Here is a 19813-nt window from a genome sequence, read left to right on the forward strand (position 1 = left end):
TTTTAATAACCAACATAGCAATTCTTTCTTAGAGGAGATCCGTAATTTTTGGATGATTCTTAATTTTTAGAACACTGCTTTGGTAATCCTATTATAAGATTTTGGATATATATTGCACCCCATAAAATAGCTACAACAGTTTAGATTTTTTAAATGGCCACAGCAATGATGTGCTGCAGCACTTGGATTTGGTCCATAATGTTTCGCAATCCAACAGCAATCCCTAGAGCCCAGAGCCCTGGGACTGCTTCCAACAAAACAGTAGGTCAGCACTGAAGGAGAAAGAAGTGGTTACCTACATTGCCACAAATGGAAATGAAAGAAGAGACATGCTTATCAGGGTAAATAAATTCAGTCTTATTATTAGAAAAGAGGTGGCAAGTGGGTGGAGGAAAAATAGGCACAGCAGTGACATTTACTGAGCACCTACTCATTGTCTCACACATTATTAGGTGCCTTAATTAATTACTTCAGTTAGTCCTTACAAAATCCTAAAGGTTTTATTACTGTCAGTTTTACAAATAAGGAAACTGAAGAGAGAATGTATTAGGCCCGTGCATTACTATAAAGAAATACCTGAGACTGGGTAATTTATAAAGAAAAGAGATTTAACTGGCTCATGGCTCTACAGACTTTATAGGAAGCATGGTGCTGGCATCTGCTTGGCTTCTGGGGAGGCCACAGGAAGCTTACAGTGATGGTGGAAGGTGAAGGAGAACAGGCAAGTCACATGGCCAGAGTAGGAGCAAGAGAGAGAGAGTGGCGGTGGGAGGCACCACAGACCTTTAAATGATCAGATCTTCTGTGAACTTACAGCATGAGCTCACTTAACACCAAGGTGATGGCCCAAGCCATTCATGGGGAGCTGGCCCCCATGATCCAAATGCCTCCCACCAGGCCCCACCTCCAGCACTGGGGATTACAATTCAACATGAGATTTGGGCAGGAACAAATTTCCAAATTATACCAGAGAGGTTAAAAAAATTGACTGAGGTCACACAGCAAGCAGGTGGTGAATATATTTTGTTAGCTCAGGTAACTGACTCTAGAATTTATGCTCTTTTTTGTCTGTCACAGTTGAGTTTTACTCTCATGACTTGTTATTAGTGACTACTGTAGATCTATAACTATTTAGGTCATCTCTACTGTACAGTGGTCATGGGTGATTGAACCACTAATTAATCATGTGTCTTTGGGTTTATTTCCTCATTAAACAATGACTTGTTGAGCCCCAATTATGTGACAGCTACTGAGTTAGGTAATTGCACTGCAACAGGGAATAAGAGAGATGCAATTCCTGTCTTTATGAGCTTATACTTACTACTTACATGGAAACAGTAAGCAAGCAAAGAGGTGAACACGTTGAAGTCTGTGAAGGGATTACTTCAGTGAGTGGAACCTTAATGCAATCCAATGCTGCAGATTGCTGCAGGAATGAGATATACTGGCAGACTGAATAGTTTTGTAGACTTATATAGACTTTGTCAAGAAGTGGATCTAGACTTACTTCATGGCAAATCTCCATGTGACAATGGCCATATTGTTTCACCTGCAGACTAGTTTCCATAAAACAGTGCCCCTCATTCTTCTGTATATATGCCACTCAAACTGTTACTCCTTTCATTTTTTTTCTAGTCTTTTCTTTTGGAAGACTTTGCTAGGTTTCACTGGTGCTAAAAAGGAAGTAGTAAACCACTCAATAGGGGTATGCCATCTCTATTTTGGAGTGAGGGTGCTTTTAAAAAAATGGGACTGGGTTTTTTTTCTTTTAAAGGTCATGCAGTACTGATTTAGAATGCTCTCAAAGATGTATATTGATAAAGCAAAAAAATAAAATTTGAATATGATTGCTATAATAATATTTATTTTTAAAAACTCTATCAAACTTGGGTAAAGATAATGTGGTACTTATACACCATGGAATACTATGCAGCCATAAAAATGAGATCATGTCCTTTTCAGAAATGTAGGTGGAGCTGGAGGCCATTATCCTTAGCAAAGTAACTCAGGGACAGAAAACCAAATGCCACCTGCTCTCACTTATAAGTGGAAGCTAAATGATGAGAACACATGGGCACATAGAGGGGAACAACACACACTGAGGCCTTTCAGAGAGCAGAGGATGGGAAGAGGGAGAGGGTCAGGAAAAATAACTAACAGGTACAAGGCTGAATACTTGGGTAATGAAATCATCTTTACAACAAACCTCCATGACACAAGTTTACCTATATAATAAACTTGCCCATGTACCCCTGAACTTAAGTTAAAAAAACTATCAAACAATACTGTATATTTTTTAAAGTTATATAGAGACACAGAAAAAGGTCTAGGAGTAGGCATACCAGATCCTGGGGAGGAACCTGGAATTGCAGCTGGTGGCCAAATGGAATTTTATCTAATTTATACTGTCAATGCATTTTACAGAGAGAATGTATTCATATATTATTTTTATAATAAAAAATAATGTGAGAAGAAGTAAGTTGACTGGAGACCAGCTGGGAGTCTGTTGCAGTATTCCAGAAGAGAGATGGTCCTGGCCTGAAGTAAGAATGGAGGCAGGATAGCCTAATGATTGGGAACAAAAGGCTCTGATTCCAGACTGCTTGGGCTTGAATTTCTGCCCTTACCCTCACCATCTGTGTGCCAACTGGAAACATTACTTAACCTCTTTGTGTCATGGCCATTTCATCTGTAAATGGCTATGCACAGAATATCACCTACCTATAGGGTTGTTGTGATAATTAAGTGATTTAGAACATGAGGAATGATTAGAACAATGCTTGGTACATAATAAGTCCTCTGTAAATATTAGCTACAATTACCTATTTTAGGAGGGATAAACAGCATTGGCTGGGGGGAAATGGGAAGAGTGATGAATAATGGAAGATGCTAGTACAGTAGACTCCAAATTGGTGCTGAATATCTTGTGGGGCCTTGTGAGTCATCATCCTTTCGACCATCTCTATGCTCTGAGGTCATGGGGTATAGAACATTATGATGACTCTACTAATTCTATGGCAGATACTGGATGTTGCTTTTCTAGTCGTGAATTGCAATCTGGAATGAGACAGTCATATCCTTTAGCCTTTCCATATAGTTCCATAATGAGTAAGTTGGCAACCATGCCACTTATCTTAAGTGCTTAGATTTCTTTTGCAATTAATAAGGTGACTGTACACATTTCAGCAGACATAAAATGCCTCCTGTCCTCTTTGCTCTCCTCAACTCTATTGCATCGTCAGCCACTAAGTCTGCTTGTCTGAATAATGTTACGGAAAACAAGAGGAGTCAAAGGAAAACCTATTACCTCTTGGGGTCTGTTTGTGTGAAAACACAAAGATAAATATAACTCTGGGTGAGGTAGGGAAAGGTCCTAACACACTGCCTCCTTCTCTGGATTATTTTAAGGATCTGATGAGGGAAAGCATGCTTTGAGGAAATGTCCAGCACTGCATACATCAGTAATCTACTGGCTATTTGTCCTTTTAAAAAATTCCATGTGTAAACACTATAGAGAAAATTCTAAATGGGCTCCTTCCTGAATAAACAGGCTTCACTGAGTTAATATTTCCCTTGGTTTTGTCTACTTATCTTTGAATCTACTGACTATTGAGTAATTGTTTAAACCTTGGCATTTTATTTATTCATTTCAATTTGGAGATCACTGGTAGGACCATGGCTGAACCTTTGGAAAAAGGACAAATATTTTTTTAAAAAAGCAAATAGTTAATTTAGGTATTAGTCTCCCTTCTCTATCAATTGTCTCCCTACGCATTTTTTCCCATTATGACCTTAAATGAAGTTTTTGTGACATTATCTTTTCAGGAAACTCTTTGGGCTCTCCTGGAGGCTTTAATTTGGCTTCTATTCACCTTAGTTTGGGTCCTAACCTAGCCCAATGAGGAGCCTCTTAGATAAATAGTCAGTAATCTACAAATGATAACCCCAAATCCACAATCCTGCCCTTTCTCTATGCTGGCCCATGTTCCAGACGATCATGCCTTCCTGCTTTCTACCCAGGAAAAAGAGTCCTTTTGATACTATTCATATTCTTTTTATTTTTTATAAACCAGGAATATGACTATACATATTTCTGCTTTTTTTAAATCTGGATTTTTCTAATTAATATATTGGGGAATACCTTAATATGTTATGATACATTTGAAATGAAAAGTTATTGATATTTCGTGAAATTCTAAACGATGTTTTTCGGAAACACTTTGTTGAGATAGAATTGGCACACAATAAAACACACATATTTCAAGTGTACAATTTAAAATCTACTTTTGAGCAATAAACTCAATTATTTTCTTCAGCATCTCTTGTTTAGGTACCATTGTGCCTTTCTTCTTGTCTTCAAAGCTAAGCTTCTTAAGGGCATTGTCTTAACTTGCTTTGTTTAATTACCTACTTTCTAGTAAAGTGTGTTCTTAATCCCTCTCAGCCAGGCTCCTGTTCTTGTTATTTAGCTGAATTGCTGTGGCACGGCTCACCTGCCAAATCCTGTGGACATGTTTCGAGTCTTCCCTTACTTGGATTCTTTATGACACTGGTCACCATTGGCCATTCTCTCTCACCTTGAAAATGTAAACTTCTTGGCATCCGCAGTGACACACTCACCTGGTCCTCCTCTGACCACTCACAAGGTTCCTCCCCACCTTCTCCTTCCACCTGACCCTGATGTAACAGCTTTCCCATGGCCCTACCCTTCTTCACTCATCTCCTCAAGCTTTCTTCCTACTTTCCCCGAGTGAGCACATGCTCTCAACTTGTTAGTCATACCGAGGACAAGTTGATGGGTTACAAATGAATGATTTTAGCTTAGACCTCTTTGCGAACATTCAGAAGTGTGTACATGAACTGCTTACTGGACACTTCTACCTATGTATCCCATAGACGTAAAATTCAGTATCTTAAAAACTTACTTAGTTGTATCCCCTCGAAAACCTTCTCTTCCTTCTCTATTTCCTGATCTAAGACACATGCCTTCCCAGTGGGCAGTTTACAGTGTTGACTGGGGCAACAAAATACCAGTGCATAAAATAATCACAAACAAGCTTGTGTTGTTTAGGTCTGTTTGGTATCATGAAGCAGCCAGGGGCTCGGTGGTACTGTGCAAATGTCTGAGAACAGAACTTTAGAGAATGAAGTCTTGTGGTGGAGCAGAGCTGACAGTTGCAAAGCGTGTTCAGAAAGGCAAGAACATTAACGTTAGGAAGGAGTTGTAAAACAAAACAAAACAAAACAAAACAAAACAAAAACCCTTCACAGAGCTGTTGCTACTTCATTTCTTCACCTATTCAACTGATGCTTGTTGGGGTTTACCGCGTGCCAGGAACTCTAGGTTTTGGAGAACCATTAGTGGACAAGAGGCATGGCTCTTGCTTCCACAGAGCTTATATTCCACCAGGAAGAATCAGATGGAAAATATGGAAAACATTTATGGAAATACACATTTAGATAGAGATAAATACTATGAAGAAAATAATAGAATGTAATGAACCAAAAGTGATAGGAGGCTGGGAAGAAGACCCTTATAGATATCATGGTGAGGAAAACCTCTCAGAAAAGTGACATTTGAACTGTGTGTTGAATAAATAAATGAATCTTCCTCTCTTCTGCAGCCCTGGAGAGGAAAGGTTAAACAACCAAATCAAACCATTCAAAGGATTCCACAGAGCAGGTGGGACACTGAGTTTATTAGAGCCGCCACAATGCTTAAGAAGCAAATGTTTCTTTTTCACTTTCTTTCTTCAACATTTGAAATAAGATGCAGACTCAAAGAACTTTTCTTTCTGACCCAAATACTGTGGGTGTGCTTGCAACACAGAGAAAATAAAAAATACTCTGAATGAAGAGACCATTCTCTAGTTTCTGAAGTCCAAAATCCTTGGCAATGAAAAATAATTAATGGTATCCTCAAATCCTATGGCGTTTTCAACATATGAGGGAAAAATATAACCATTGTCTTGTGAGTGGCATCTGAAACTTTATTCAGGGAACTGGATTTGGGATGTTGGGAATATAATCATAACTAAGACAAATTTGCATAAAGGTCTTATCTTCTAGTTGGAGAAAGTAGATAATAAATTAGTAAAGAGGAAAAGAAAAACAATGTCTGAGAGTGATAATTTCTATTTATAAAATAAAGGGGGAGGATAAGGGGATAAAAAAATAGAGAAGGAGGAGCAATTTTAGAAAAAGAATCACCTTCTGGGAAGTGATTTTTTTTATTTTTTGAGATGAAGCCTTGCTCTGTCTGGAGTGCAGCAGCATAATCTCAGCTCACTGCAACCTCTGCCTCTTGGGTTCAAGCAATTCTCGCACCTCAGCCTCTCAAGTAGCTGAGATTGCAGGAGCATGTCACCATGCCCAGCTAATTTTTGTATTTTTAGTAGAGATGGGGTTTCACCATGTTGGCCAGTCTGGTCTCGAACCCCTGACCTCCGGAGATCCACCAACTTTGGCCTCCCAGAGTGCTGGGATTACAGGCATGAGTCACCATGCCAGGCCCAGGAGGTAATATTTGAGTGGAGACCTGAGAAGTGAGGAGATGCCAGCCCCATGAGGGAGGAGCCTCAGGGAGAGTGCCCCTGCAGTGGCCGCAGCATGTGGGAGAACACTGAGTTGAAAATGAGCGTGGTGGGAAGGCCAGGGTGGCTGGGGTGGGGTACAGTGTGAAGGAGGTGAGTGATGAGGCCACCTGAGAAGAAGGCAGGACCTTGTACATGACAGGAAGAAGTTGGAAGTTGTTCTAAGTGCAGAGGGAAACCAGTGAGAGGTTTGGAGCAGGAGAGTGACGTGGCATAATGCAATTAACCTTTCAACAGGATCACTGACCCTGATGCAGAAGATGGAAGCAAGGGTATATTTGGATCCTGGAATGGTTCTTGACACAAATAAGGCATTAGAGAAATATTTCTTGAAAGAAGTCATCAACCAACAATCCTTTAAAAACTAAGACAGTGCTGACCTTTAAAGAGGTGGTTTTCTGATCCCCAAGATCAGTGTTATCCGGCATTTTCAATGGATACAGCCTGTTGTTCACAAGATATAGGAACAAATGTTTCTTCACTTTGAAGAAGCAGGGAGTCAGTTGGCTGGGAGTGTGGTTTATTGGGCAGAGGCATAATTTCTCACCTATACTTTGCTATTTACAGTGCACCATTTTTATAAACATAGCATTTAGACCAGAAAAGGAAGCCCATTTGGCCTGTATAGCTCTTATATCAAGAGAAAAATTTCTCCCAAGTTTTCTCATCATTCTGAATGAACTAAGGTCCTCAAAACGTGCACACTCAGTTCTCTTGTTGGAGACAAGATTTATAAACAGTTTATGCACCACATGTTTGGTTTTGCTACAGTGGCAGCAGCAGGATAAATAAAATGAGGCCTTTTTGTTCAGTGATTTAAAATGTAAGAAAATGAACATGCACTTGCATTGTTATGGGGGAGGAAAGAGAATGTCATTCCTGAAGAGTGTGGAGCAAAGTTTCATTTCCTAAGCTCTTATCTCTTTGCTCCTCTTTTGGAAAGCCCATAAGTCCCCTTGGGAGATATAATTTTTCTCGAAGAGTAAGGAAAAAGAACTAAGTCTCACTCTTATTAGAGAAGCTGGAAGTCTTGGTTCCTGGTTTTCGTTACTTTTCATTTCTGTTTGAAGATGTGTAGTCTTGGAAAACATTTAATGCTGACCGTGGGACTTTCTGCTTGAAGTTTTCAAATGATGGAGATGACCGTGTGAGATAGAAATCCTCTCTTTAAAGAGCATTTTAGGAAGACAATAGGACTTCATGCTAGAGCCTGGGCGTTGAGTCTTGTCACCATTATACTTATTGTTTGGTTTTCAGCAAGTCACAGAAGTCATTGTACAGGACAGTGAAGATCCAGTGAATCTGGTGTTTGGTGATTGCCAGGCACTTTGACAATAGTGATTGTTGGTCGGTGTTCTGATTATCATTATTTTCATTCTCTTGGTAGATTTATTCTTTGGGTACTTGTTTTCCCCTACAGACTTACTTATTTGAGGTTTTCGTACCATTCTCATTTTTCAGGAGTATGTTCTTGTTACTCAATTCAATATAACAAATATTTAAATTTTAAAATAAAATTACATATTAGAAAGGGTTAACAAGATAAGTTGTCGTTAACTGAATCTGACGTAAATTGAGGAAAGAAGCAGAAAGAGAGTCCATACCACGAGTTAACAGAGAGTATGTAGCATGAATTCTGTCAGGGAGAGCCAGGGAAAAGCCTCCGTGGGGAAGTGGTGGCAGAGAGAAGAGCTCTGTTACCTGCACAGGGGTGAGACAGGCTGGAAAGACCCTGGCCCCAAAGTAGACTGACGCCCTGAGAAGGGCAAGCAGAGGACATGTAGGGGTCAGGCAGGAAGTCCAGACCAGCACGTACAATGTGTATCTGCTAAGTGCGGCAGTGGCCAGCGTGGGATTTTCCAACATAGCTGTCAGCATCAGAGGACCGAGAGCAGAAGGAAGGGCAAGTTTCCACAGGCCCAGTGATGGGAGCACAGGAGTCAGTGATAATAACAGCTCCTGGCAGCCAGACAGTAGCTAATCAGGACCAGAAAATCTGACATGAGCAGCAGGGTCTCAGAAAGCTCCCCCACCACTACCTTCTATCCCTGCAGACACACAGAGACATACACACACACACACACACACACATACACACATGTCTCCACTCTCTCTTCTGTTATAACTACTTATTGAGCAAAGGCTCTAAAATCAGAATGCTTGTTTGAGTCCTGGTTCCACCATGGAATGGCTGGGTTTCCTTGGGAGAGTTCCTCAAACCCTCTGTAGCATGGGTCTGTTGACTATGTAGGGCTCTCCAGCATTGGAGTGCTGTGAGGGGGAGGGGTATCATGTGTAGGAGGTGTGTGCCAGAACCCGGCATATAATAACTGCTCAACAAATAGGATGAATAGGAATGAAACTAAACAGACCAGTCCTAGAGCCAAAACTGGGCTGACACATGAGAATCAAGACGGCTGCCACACAGAGAGGTAACCTGGAGCAATGGTGAGCCTTGGCTACTCATGGATCTCAGAGAGTGGAGCTGGTTACTTTGACATCTCTTCTGTCTGAATCGGGGTTCATTCTATAGATTGCCATAGGGTTGGGCTTCAGGTGAGGATTGGGGAGAGGGAAGTAGGGTCTAGAGGCCTGGCAGGTCCACAGTCCCACAGGCTCAGGGCTGTGACAGAGCAGGATTCTGGGATGGTGGCAGTGGCTGCAACAGGGACAAAAACACATAGGCAGGCTGGGAAGTCAGGTGATAAAGGCTGAGGTGTGAGTGGGTCACTGAAGGTAAAAGCAGCCATCCAGTCACCTCTAAGAAGTCCTGAGGTAAAATTCCAGAGAATTGGAGCTTGGCTGAAAAGAGAAGCAGGATTGAGTGAGGACTCTTGGGAAGCGGGGAGACTTAAGTAGACTGTTTAGAAATGGATGGTAGTGAGGGAGAAATTAAATAAACAAGCATGATTTATGGAAAAAGTTACAGAAGGGAAAGGAAGACAGGGCTCAAGCGCCGATGTGGAGTTGTTTATGGGATGAAGGAATAATGATCCTTTGATCAGGCTGGTAGTTAATATCTGAGTGTAGACAGGCGGAGGAAGCGTGCAGGAGGAAGGAAGCGTTTCTCTCCCAAAAAGGGAGGGTGAAGATGGAGAGAAATAAAGAGGCAGACAAGGGAGAAATGAGGAAGGCTTTCTCTGATGGCATCCTTCTGGAGGGAGCAGGGGAGGGGTGAGGTGGAGGCTGGTGGAAAAGGTGTCAGATAGTGACCATGGGGAATTTTTGAGGGAGCCAACTGGAGATGAATCACGCCATGATTATGATTTCTGCATATCTGGAATGCACCTACTCCAGGCTCGGGCTCAAATGGAAACTGAAAGTCGCACAAGCTAATGGCTTGACATAGCAAAACCAAGCTCATCCTCCCCCACTCCAGCTCAAACAAACCGCCTGCCCTGCTTGTCCCCACTTCCTGTGGTAAGCTGCCCCCTTAACACTCTTCTGTCGGCCTCACTCCCACCTCACTCTAGACAGGGCTCTCAGAGGTTGCCCTGGCAACCTGGAGGACTGTGACCTTTTCTGAGTTGCTTCTCTGGCTACCTTTGGAGAATAAACAACAACGCTTTTCTTTTTGAAATGTTATTCTTCCTTACCCTCTCTCCCCACATTTTGTGTGACAGATTCCTCGTCATTTTCCAGGTCTCATTTTAAAAGGCACCAACTCGGGCTTTCACGGACCCTACCAGAAGGTTCATTCCTGTCCTATGTTCTTACAGCATTTACCTCCTCTACCCCTCTGTTAGATAAACAGGAAGAAATAGGCAATGGCTTTGTTCATTTTCTGGGTCCCAGCTATCATGTAAATTCCTTGAAGCCAAAACCTGCCCTAGAGGGCAGCAAGTAGTAAGTGTTCCATATATATTTGTCGAATAAATGAATGGGCAAGTAAATGAATTAATTACCATTCATTACCTTTATTCTTTCCCCATATCTCTTGTTGCTGTGTATCCTTCACTGGTGTCTCTTCTTCCTCCTATGGTGAAATGTGCTTCCTCAGTCTTTTCCACACAGGAGCTATGGCCTCCATAGTCGACCTGGCTACCCAGAACTAAAAGACTGGGATCTTCTTCTCTCTGTCCGAAAAAGGGCAATCTAACACAGCTTCACATTAAACATCCAAGTACCGCCTTCGTGCTGGTCAGTTCTGTTTCTTCATGGGCTGTCTCTCCTTCGGGCCCCTTTGGTGTCCTTGGTTGTTCTACGTAATCAGGCCATCCAATTTAATTCTTCCTTTTTCTGGCTGACCCATTTTAAGATCCTTCCTTCACTGATGCATGCGTTCTCTCTTCATGAATGGTTATTCTAACAGAAAAAATAATTCTTATAATTTCAAATTACTTCCTAGAATAAACTCTCCAGTTTCCTGACAAACACAAATATGGGGCATACTGAAGGCTGAAAAAAATGACCTGATCCAGAGGCCAGCTCTGAACATTGCAATCATGAAATCCAAGGCAGGGAACTGTCTTACTTGTATTTGTTAAAGTGATGAGCACTGGGTATCAACGAAGTGGGTAGGTCATATCACAGAGAATGATCACTGCTCCTGAGTCGGGTGGTTGTTTTTCAGAACATGTCCCCCAGCCTCTGAGTAAGCAGATAGAAAAGCTTCCTAGAGAAATATCTGCTTAAGAGCGTGGACTCTGGAACCACCTACATGATTCGAATCCCAACATCACCCCTCACTAGTGGAGTTACCTCAATTAAGGCATTTGATCTCTCTGTAGCTTAGTTTTCTTATCTGCGAATTGGTGGTAATAATCATACTTAAATAATAGGGTGGTTGTGGCTATTAATGAGTTAGGACATAAAGCATGTAGACATGTCCATGGCAGATCGTAAGTGCTATCATAATTTATCTGTTAGTTATGGAGGCAGAGTCCAATCATAAAACAGAGGACTGGTGAAAGTGAAAACTGGTACAAAGGCTCCGAGCTCCAGATAGTGTTGTATGGGGCACAGGAGACTGGGGATCTGTGAAGAGGAGTGTCTGAAATTGACACACCCAGAGCTAGTTGTGGAGTACAGGGTCAAGACCCTGAACATGTGTATATTCTTTGAGCTAAGGTTCCCACTGATCTTTGCATGCATTCCCTAAGTGTATTGATGAGTTTCCACCAGTTTCTTTTTTTCTCTTTTTTGAGACAGAGTCTTGCTCTGTTGCCCAGGCTGGAGTGCAGTGGTATGATCTTGGCTCTCTGTTCAAGCAATTCTCCTGCCTCAGCTTCCTGAGTAGCTAGGATTACAGGTGCCTGCCACCACACCCAGCTAATTTTTTTTTTTTTTTTTTTTTTTAAGTAGAGACAGGGTTTCACTATGTTGGTCAGGCTGGTTTCAAATGCCTGACCTCAAGTGATCTACCCTCCTTGTCCTCCCAAAGTGCTAGGATTGTAGGTGGGAGCCACCACGCCCGGCCTCCACCTGGTTTCTGATGCGCAGTCTCTTTCATTCTCCCTCGGGGTTGGAGCCCTCCCTGGAGTCCTCATCCCATTGGCTGCCTATGTCTTTTTGATCAAGGCGTACACGTAAGGATAATACACGAGCCTCCCGAGGGTTCTGACAGGGGAAAGAAGGAACTTGGGTTGGGGCTGAAGTCTGAGCAATTCCATGGAGAAGAAGTTAAAGATTATTATGATTTATTTATTTTTTTTGCCATTTAAAATTTTCTCGTGTCCTTTTGATTGCACACCTTTGTGTAATTAGGAAATCAGAAATTGGGGTTATTCTGGAACTCAGCCCACATCAACCCTTCTAGAATTGTTTTTCTCGTGACCATTATACCAGTGCCTTAAATGTGTCCAAAACCTGTCTATTTGCCATGCCCCAAGCATACTTAAGAAAACGGTGGCATGTTTCTCTCCTTAACTTTTGGCCATTCCTCTTCCTCTGCTCTCACATATCCCGTAGTGAGACCTTAACTGTCTCTGAAGCTTTCTTGTAATATGTTAGAGGGTCTCCACGAACATGCTATTTTTATTGTTTAGAACAGCATTTTTCAAATGTGCATACAAATCACCTATGGAATCATGGTCAAATGCACATTGTGATTCTGGAGGTCCTGTATAGTGACCAACAATCTAATTTTGAATCACTCCCAGCTGATGTTGATGCTATGTGTCCTTGTGCCCATTCCATGACTTACCTAAATTGATCCTATATCACAGTTATCCCTATGCCATTTCTCCAACTATGTCTTGAGCTAGTTGATGGTGGCATCAGTACTTATATACATGTTTATATCCTCCCAAATGCCTGGCACATCTTGCATATTGCTGGTGCCCAGTAACTATCTGGAATTTGCAACAAATGCTCAAACATTCTATTCTGTATCAGAGTGCGCTTATAGACGGAACTTGTCTTCTCCCTTACCTCTCACCTCAACCCCGGACCCCATCTACCACTAGAAGGAATCTCCTTCATATTAAAATGTTGATGATTTGAAGTGTTACCGCTATCAGAGTATTAAAGAAAAAAAGATAGCCTGAGAGGTCAGTATTCACACATATGATACAGCACAGTCTTTGCAATGCTTCTCTTGTTCCGCTAGGTAATTAATTTCACAGCATCTTGCTGAGAGGCATAGCTCTCCTGGGTACAGCTGAGCCAAGGGAGATGTGCTCCTGCCACAGAGTGCTATTTAGAAGTCTCATAGACTAAAAAGTTCTTTACTACATGGCTATCATAATTATATGGAGATTTAGAATCCTTTGGCTGCCTTGGCTTCTGAGTAACCCCTCATCCCATCTGGTAACCTGGAGGTGGTATTACTTTGTGGTACGGCTTTACAATTTCCTGCCTGTTCTGTAACTTCAGCGGGCATGCTGATTTTAATCATCTCTGTGTTATACATAGCATCACATGATGTGTTCAGTCTTCGAAAAGGAAAACAAAAAACCTTCCTAATCCATCTTGGTGGAATTGCCATCTCTGTCGTCCTGTGCTGCTCATGAAGCTTATGCGGTGTTCTGCTGTCGTTGCTGCTTTTGAGACCTTGTAGTTATTGAACAACCAGCTCTCTGTCCGTGGCTCTATGTCAGTTCATTCTGATATTGCTGGGAAGAGAGGGATGAATCAGTTCACTTTCCACAGAAGGTCACTGATTTTAATTTTCTTTCTTTTTTTAAATTATTATACTTTGAGTTCTGGGGTACATGTGCAGAACATGCAGGTTTGTTACATAGGTGTGCTATGGTGGTTTGCTGCATCCATCACCCTGTCCTCTACATTAGGTATTTCTCCTAATGCTATCCCTCCCCTTGCCCCCCACACCCTGCTGTCCCTCTCCTAGCCCCCCATCCCCCAGCAGACCTCAGTGTGTGATGCTCCCCTCCCTGTGTCCATGTGTTCTCATTGTTCAATACCCACTTATGAGTAAGAACATGCGGTGTTTGGTTTTCTGTTCTTGTGTCAGTTTGCTGAGAATTTAATTTTCTTTATCATCTGAACTATGGCTTGCTGGAGAGCTCTTTCTGGCACACTGGGGACCTCTTTCATCCAACTGTCTTTCTGACCACTCAGCTCTCCAGTCTGTGCTCCTCTCTGTGGTACATGGTTCTATTACAGTCTAAACATACAAAGGAACTGAACTCTCATGATGGGATTCCGGGACCTTTAACACTTAGGCAGTAAAGACATATTTGAACAGAGGAGGAGTAAGTTCTTCAGCTTACTCCATGTAGCCAGGTGTTTACTATACCTATGTCTAAGCTGCACCCTGACCAGATGAGGCCATCTGATAGAATAAATCATAACTTTGGGAGCCACTTTGTCAGAGTAACCTCATGTAGAAACAACGTTTCCAAATATAGTTTTTTTCTCTGGCTACTTAGAGCTTCTCACCTGGAGCCACAGACCTTTTAGAACTGCATGTGATATAGCATGTAGGGCAGTTTGTAAATAGACTATTACAAAGTGAGACAGAGTGACCTTCGGTGCACTTTTATTCACAGATTCCTTGCCCATCATCCCAATCCTCCTGTGTCAACCCTTAGTTTTTATTCTGGCTACTTTAGTAATTATTTGTCTTCATATAAAACACATGCATCTTTGCATTTGTGGATGAGTGGATCAATATTATACCTCATTCACTTTTGTGGGGTAGCATCAGGCTGTAACTTGGAGGCATTTACAATGACCTGTCTTTAAAGAGGATATGTTCAGGTTGTGGCCAAAGGTTCATCTCAAACCCTAGAAATTGTAGGTGGAGGCTATTTCACAGGTTGTTTGAGAGAGGCCACCCTGGGGTAACTAGTAAAAGTCTGGAGCAATAGCTATCATATAGGCTGTTTCAGAAATTAAGTTAATGTAAAAATAGAGGTCACCTGACTTGCTGAAGTGTAAGGACAGGTGGCATATGGGCCCAAATTTGGCTTCAGTTTCCCTCCAAAGTTAATGAGTGTTGCAGGTGCTTATCTAATCATGGCATTTGAAGCAGTATGTTTTGCACATTCAGGGCTTTGTAATGAGATGCACTGTTTATTTTCTGTACTCTTCCCCACAGACTGCAAAAATACCCTTTGCTCAACTCTGTCTAATCACTGCAAGTGTCAACAGTCAAAGCTAATGACAGAAGGTAGGTTTATGGGGCAGTAACCCAGCCTACTTGGCATAAAAGATCCATTCCCAGAAAAGAGGTTTAAGCAATCATGTGAACTTCAGTCTAATGAAAGGAGCTTTGGTGGCTTGGTGATTTTAAAATCATGATTCTTTGATCAGGTTTGTAGTTAATATTTGAGTATAGATAGGTTGGGGAAGGTTGCAGTTGATGGCTACTTAATAAAATGTATAGAACATGAGTCTTAGCCTTATCTATTTCAAGATTAAGCATAAACCTTCTGTGTGTGTGTCTCTCTCCCTACCAAAACAATCAATGGTCACTCCTTAAATTAAGCTTTATTTATTAAACATTTACCAAATATCTTCTAAGTTACAGGCATTGGGTTACACTTTTGAGAGTCAAAGATAAAGAAATATGGAATGGATCTTAACACTTCTCTATCGGATTCTGATCCGATTCTGAATTCTTGCATCATAGTTGGCCTTAAGCATGATTCACATACCTGGCTACTCAATGCAGGCTATTGCAGAGCTAGCCGCATAAGAATTATCTTGAGAACTTGTTAAATATAGAGGTTTGGGGGCCACAATCCCAGATATTCAGGTGTAACATACCTGGAAAGAAATACAGGCATCGGTATGATTTTTTAAAAAGGTTCAGTGGTACTTTAAAAAAATGTATTTATTTGTATGTTTGTTTCATCTCCTTGGTCAGCTTGAACTATCCAAGGTTATACAAGTTGAACTAAATTATCCTTCTAATATTATAGTTTTGTTCAATTTCTTTATTTTTTAAATAGCTTTTGCTTCACGTATATTATTTTTAATTTTTACAATTTTCAAGTATATAATATACTATTATTAAATATAGATACCATGACATACAAGAGGTATCTTGAACTTACTCTTTCTGTCTAGATAAAAATTTATATTCTTTGACTAACATCTCCCCAACCCTGTCTCCACTTTCCTGAGCCTTTGGTAACCATCATTTTACTCTCTACTTCCATGAGCTCTTTTTTAGATTCCACATGTAAGTGAGAATGGTATTAGTCTTTCTGTGCCTAGCTTATTTAACTTAACATAATGTCCTTCAGGCTCATCCATGCTGTTGTAAGTGACAGGATTTTCTTAATTTAAAAAGTTGAATAGTATTCCATTGTGCATTTTGATCACATTTTGTTATCTGTTCATCTGCTGATGGACACTTAAGTTGATTCCATATCTTGGTATAATGTGCAAGCTTTTTAAAATTAACCATGAGTGCAAGGTAGAATTCTTTGGGTGTTTGTTTGTTTGTTTGTTTTTGAGACAAAGTCTCACTCTACCACCCAGGGTGGAGTACAGTGGCACAATCTTGGCTCACTGCAACCTCTGCCTCCCAGGTTCAAGCAATTCTCCTGCCTCAGCATCCCAAGTAGCTGGAACTACAGGCATGTGCCACCATGCCTGGCTACTTTTTTTTTTTTTGAGATGGAGTCCTGTTCTGCTGCCCAGGCTGGAGTGCAGTGGCACAATCTCAGCTCACTGGAATCTCTGCCTCCTGGGCTTAAGTGATTCTCCTGCCTCAGCCTCCTGAGTAGCTACAGGTGTCTGCCAGGGACTACAGGTGTCTGCCACCATGCCCAACTAATTGTTTTTGTATTTTTAATAGAGATGGGGTTTCACCGTGTTGACCAGGCTGGTCTGGAACTCCTGGCCTCAAGTGATCCACTCTCCTTGGCCTCCTAAAGTGCTGGGATTACAGGTGTTAGTCACCATGCCCAGCCTCTTTGGACAGCATTTAAAGACAGCTGATACAAGATATCCATTCCATAGCAATTAAATCAGAAACTCTAGGCATTAGATCCTGGGCATTGAAATTAAAAAAAAAAACATTCTCCAAAGCATGATGATGGGGTTTTCATGCTAGCATGTGAAATGTGCCTCCTTCAAACCTTGTTACATTCAAACAAAATTCTCCCCTATATGAGTCCAGTGTTGAGACTCCTTGGAGTAAGTGTTTGCTATTGATGAGGAAAAGCAAGGGAGATGCTGTCTTCTGGGACCCAGTGTATGCTTTTTGACAATTTCTTCCATTTGTGTGGTTATTTCCAATTTTCAGATTCTTTCTGTGTCTACATAAAATCTTGCAAGCCCCTGGAAGAGACTTCAGAGACTGGCTACACCAGGAGTCAAGAACCATTTTCTGTAAAGGGCTGGAGAGTAAATAGTTTAGGCTTTGTGAATCATATGTCCTAACTACCTGGCAGCCACAGGGTAAGAGCAGCCATAAACAATATGTAAATGAATAGGCGTGATGTGTTACAGGAAACTTATCTGCGAAACAGGTTGTGAGCTGGACTTTTTACTCCTAGCTGCCATTACTTGCTAACCCGCAGTCTACACCAACACTCTGATCTCATCCATGAGGAAACATCGGTCCAATGGGTGATGTGATTTGACTCAGATCTCATGGCTAGGAAAGGACAGACATGGGCCTGAAGTTCAGGTATTTTGACTTAAAACAAATAAACAACCTCTCCTCCCCTAAATCTACAATTGGTGAGTAGTGTTCTTAAAAATTAAAACATTAAAGAGAGGGTCTTCTCGCCCCTACCTTTTGTGTTTCCCTGGCTTTATGGTGCTAAATGAGCTGTGTACATGTGACCACTCTCCAGATTGTAAGCTCTTCCGTAGCAGAGCCTGGGCTTTCTTCAGTGTCACGTTCCCACCAGTCTGGGGCAAAGTAGTGCCTGTACCTGTTAGTGTGCTGAATATATTGCAGCCTGAGCATGTGGAGCTCAGTTTTCAGTTTCGTGTGTTTATTTCAAGACAGCAGGTCTGACTGGCTCATCGATTTCCGGAAGTATCTTTTGTTAATATCTAGTCTACTTGCTTGTGTTCTTTAAAGCTTCAAATAATGTTTGTATAATGACAGAGAAAGTCTGGGCATTGTGGCAGTGGGGTAAAGCAAAGAGTAGATGTCTAATTAGTTTTAAAAAGTTGACCTTCAAGTTTGGCCCCCCAAAAACTGGAAGAAATCAAGTTTGAACAGGATTCTTTGCAATATTATTTTCTTTTCACTTTTCTTCTGTGCAGGCTTGCAGGAAAGTATATATGCAATATTTCACTCTTGTCTGTCACATACAGAAATCTGCCTCCACCCCCTCTTCTGTGCAGTCTCTCCCATTTGACCTTGAGAAGTACTGTTTACAGTTCAGTGAACCTGGGTCTCTCCCTTCTTGCTTCAAGCTCAGCAAATGAACAAGAAAAACCTGCAGAACCCGTTCAGCAATTTCAGACTATAAACAAGCAATCCAGAGGGAATAAGGGGTAGATATTACCTTATGACTGCAATTAAAGTCTTCTCTCCCAAGGTTGTCAAAACTCTAGGTTGAGCAGTGGCCTGAGAAAGTTGCTCGTTTCCCAGGCAGGCTTGCTTAATGCAAGGTGCAATAGGCTATAATCTAATATGCCTTGCTTTATCAGAACACACGTTTCTCTCTCTCTCTTTCTCTCTCTCACACACACATACACACATCTTCCATATTCACATATAAACACACACAGTTGCGATTGTCTCAGTATGGATATAGTGGAAGGTGGAGTATTATGATCTTACAAGGGAAAAAAGCTTTTAAAGGGCAATTCAGGCCAGGTGCATTGGCTCACTCCTGTAATCCCAGCACTTTGGGAGGCTGAGACAGGCAGATCATGAGGTCAGGATATCGAGACCATCTGGCTAACACAGTGAAACCCTTTCTCTACTGAAAATACAAAAAAAATAGCCAGGTGTCATGGCACATGCCTGTAGTCCCAGCTACTCAGGAGGCTGAGGCAGGAGAATCGCTGGAACCCAGGAGGCAGAGGTTGCAGTGAGCCGAGATCATGTCACTGGACTCCAGCCTGGGTGACAGAGTAAGACTCTGTCTTAAAAAAAAAAAAAAAAAAAAAGAAAGAAAAAAGAAAAAAAAAAAAACCAACAACTTAGGTCTTGAGGGATAGATTTGGATGGCAGAGTGAAAGGTGAAGATGATGCCAAGTTTCAAGTCTGAAGAACAGAAGCAGGGATGAAGTGTACTATCTGGCTGGGGTAGTGCCTTTTCCTGGGGCATGGTAATGCCTTAGTTGCAGAGTAAGGTGGAAGTGCTTGTGAGAAACTAAATTTTCTAACAGTAAATTTTGTAAGCTTCCATTCAAGATCTAGCTCTGCTATACTCTATCAGTAATGTGAGAAAAGTAGCTTAATTTCCCTGAAACTCTGGTTCCTCTTCTGTAAAATGGGGTAATAAAATTGTCCCTCTCATAGGTTATTTTGAAGATTAAATAAGATAATCCACGTTAATGTGCAATGCTTGGCACATAGTAAGCAGTCAATAAGTAAGAAGTATTAAATTATGGTAGATTCTGAATGTCAAAGGAAATTATAATTTTCCCAATGCATTAGCATACATCTTTTATAAGTATTTGCATGTCACATACAAATCTCTTCTCAGCCTACCACTTTTTTTCTTGCCTGTCCCTGGTTCAAGCAATGTTGTCCACATCCTGAAGAACTCCTCCTTGAGCCCACAGGAGGACACTCTGAGACCTGGCTCACCAGACTACATAGTCTGAGTGAGCACTTCAAAGTTCTAATCTGAGTGATATGGGTGACATGTTCCCTATGCCTTGGAATA

At 41.5% G+C, this 19813-nt stretch overlaps 1 protein-coding gene and 1 non-coding gene across 2 annotated transcripts in view; both read left to right on the plus strand.

Moving 5' to 3' along the window:
- The window catches only part of LOC101048629 (putative uncharacterized protein CLLU1-AS1), a gene marked incomplete at its 5' end in the record, with an annotated part of 209924 nt that overhangs the window by 63031 nt on the left and 127080 nt on the right, over nucleotides 1–19813 (plus strand). The window lies entirely within an intron of this gene.
- On the plus strand, nucleotides 17026–17126 carry LOC120365228 (small nucleolar RNA U13). Its single transcript, XR_005580234.1, has one exon. It is a non-coding gene; the product is annotated as a small nucleolar RNA U13 (small nucleolar RNA).

This window comes from Saimiri boliviensis, chromosome 7 (assembly GCF_048565385.1).
Source record: "Saimiri boliviensis isolate mSaiBol1 chromosome 7, mSaiBol1.pri, whole genome shotgun sequence".
Lineage (NCBI taxonomy): Eukaryota > Metazoa > Chordata > Mammalia > Primates > Cebidae > Saimiri > Saimiri boliviensis.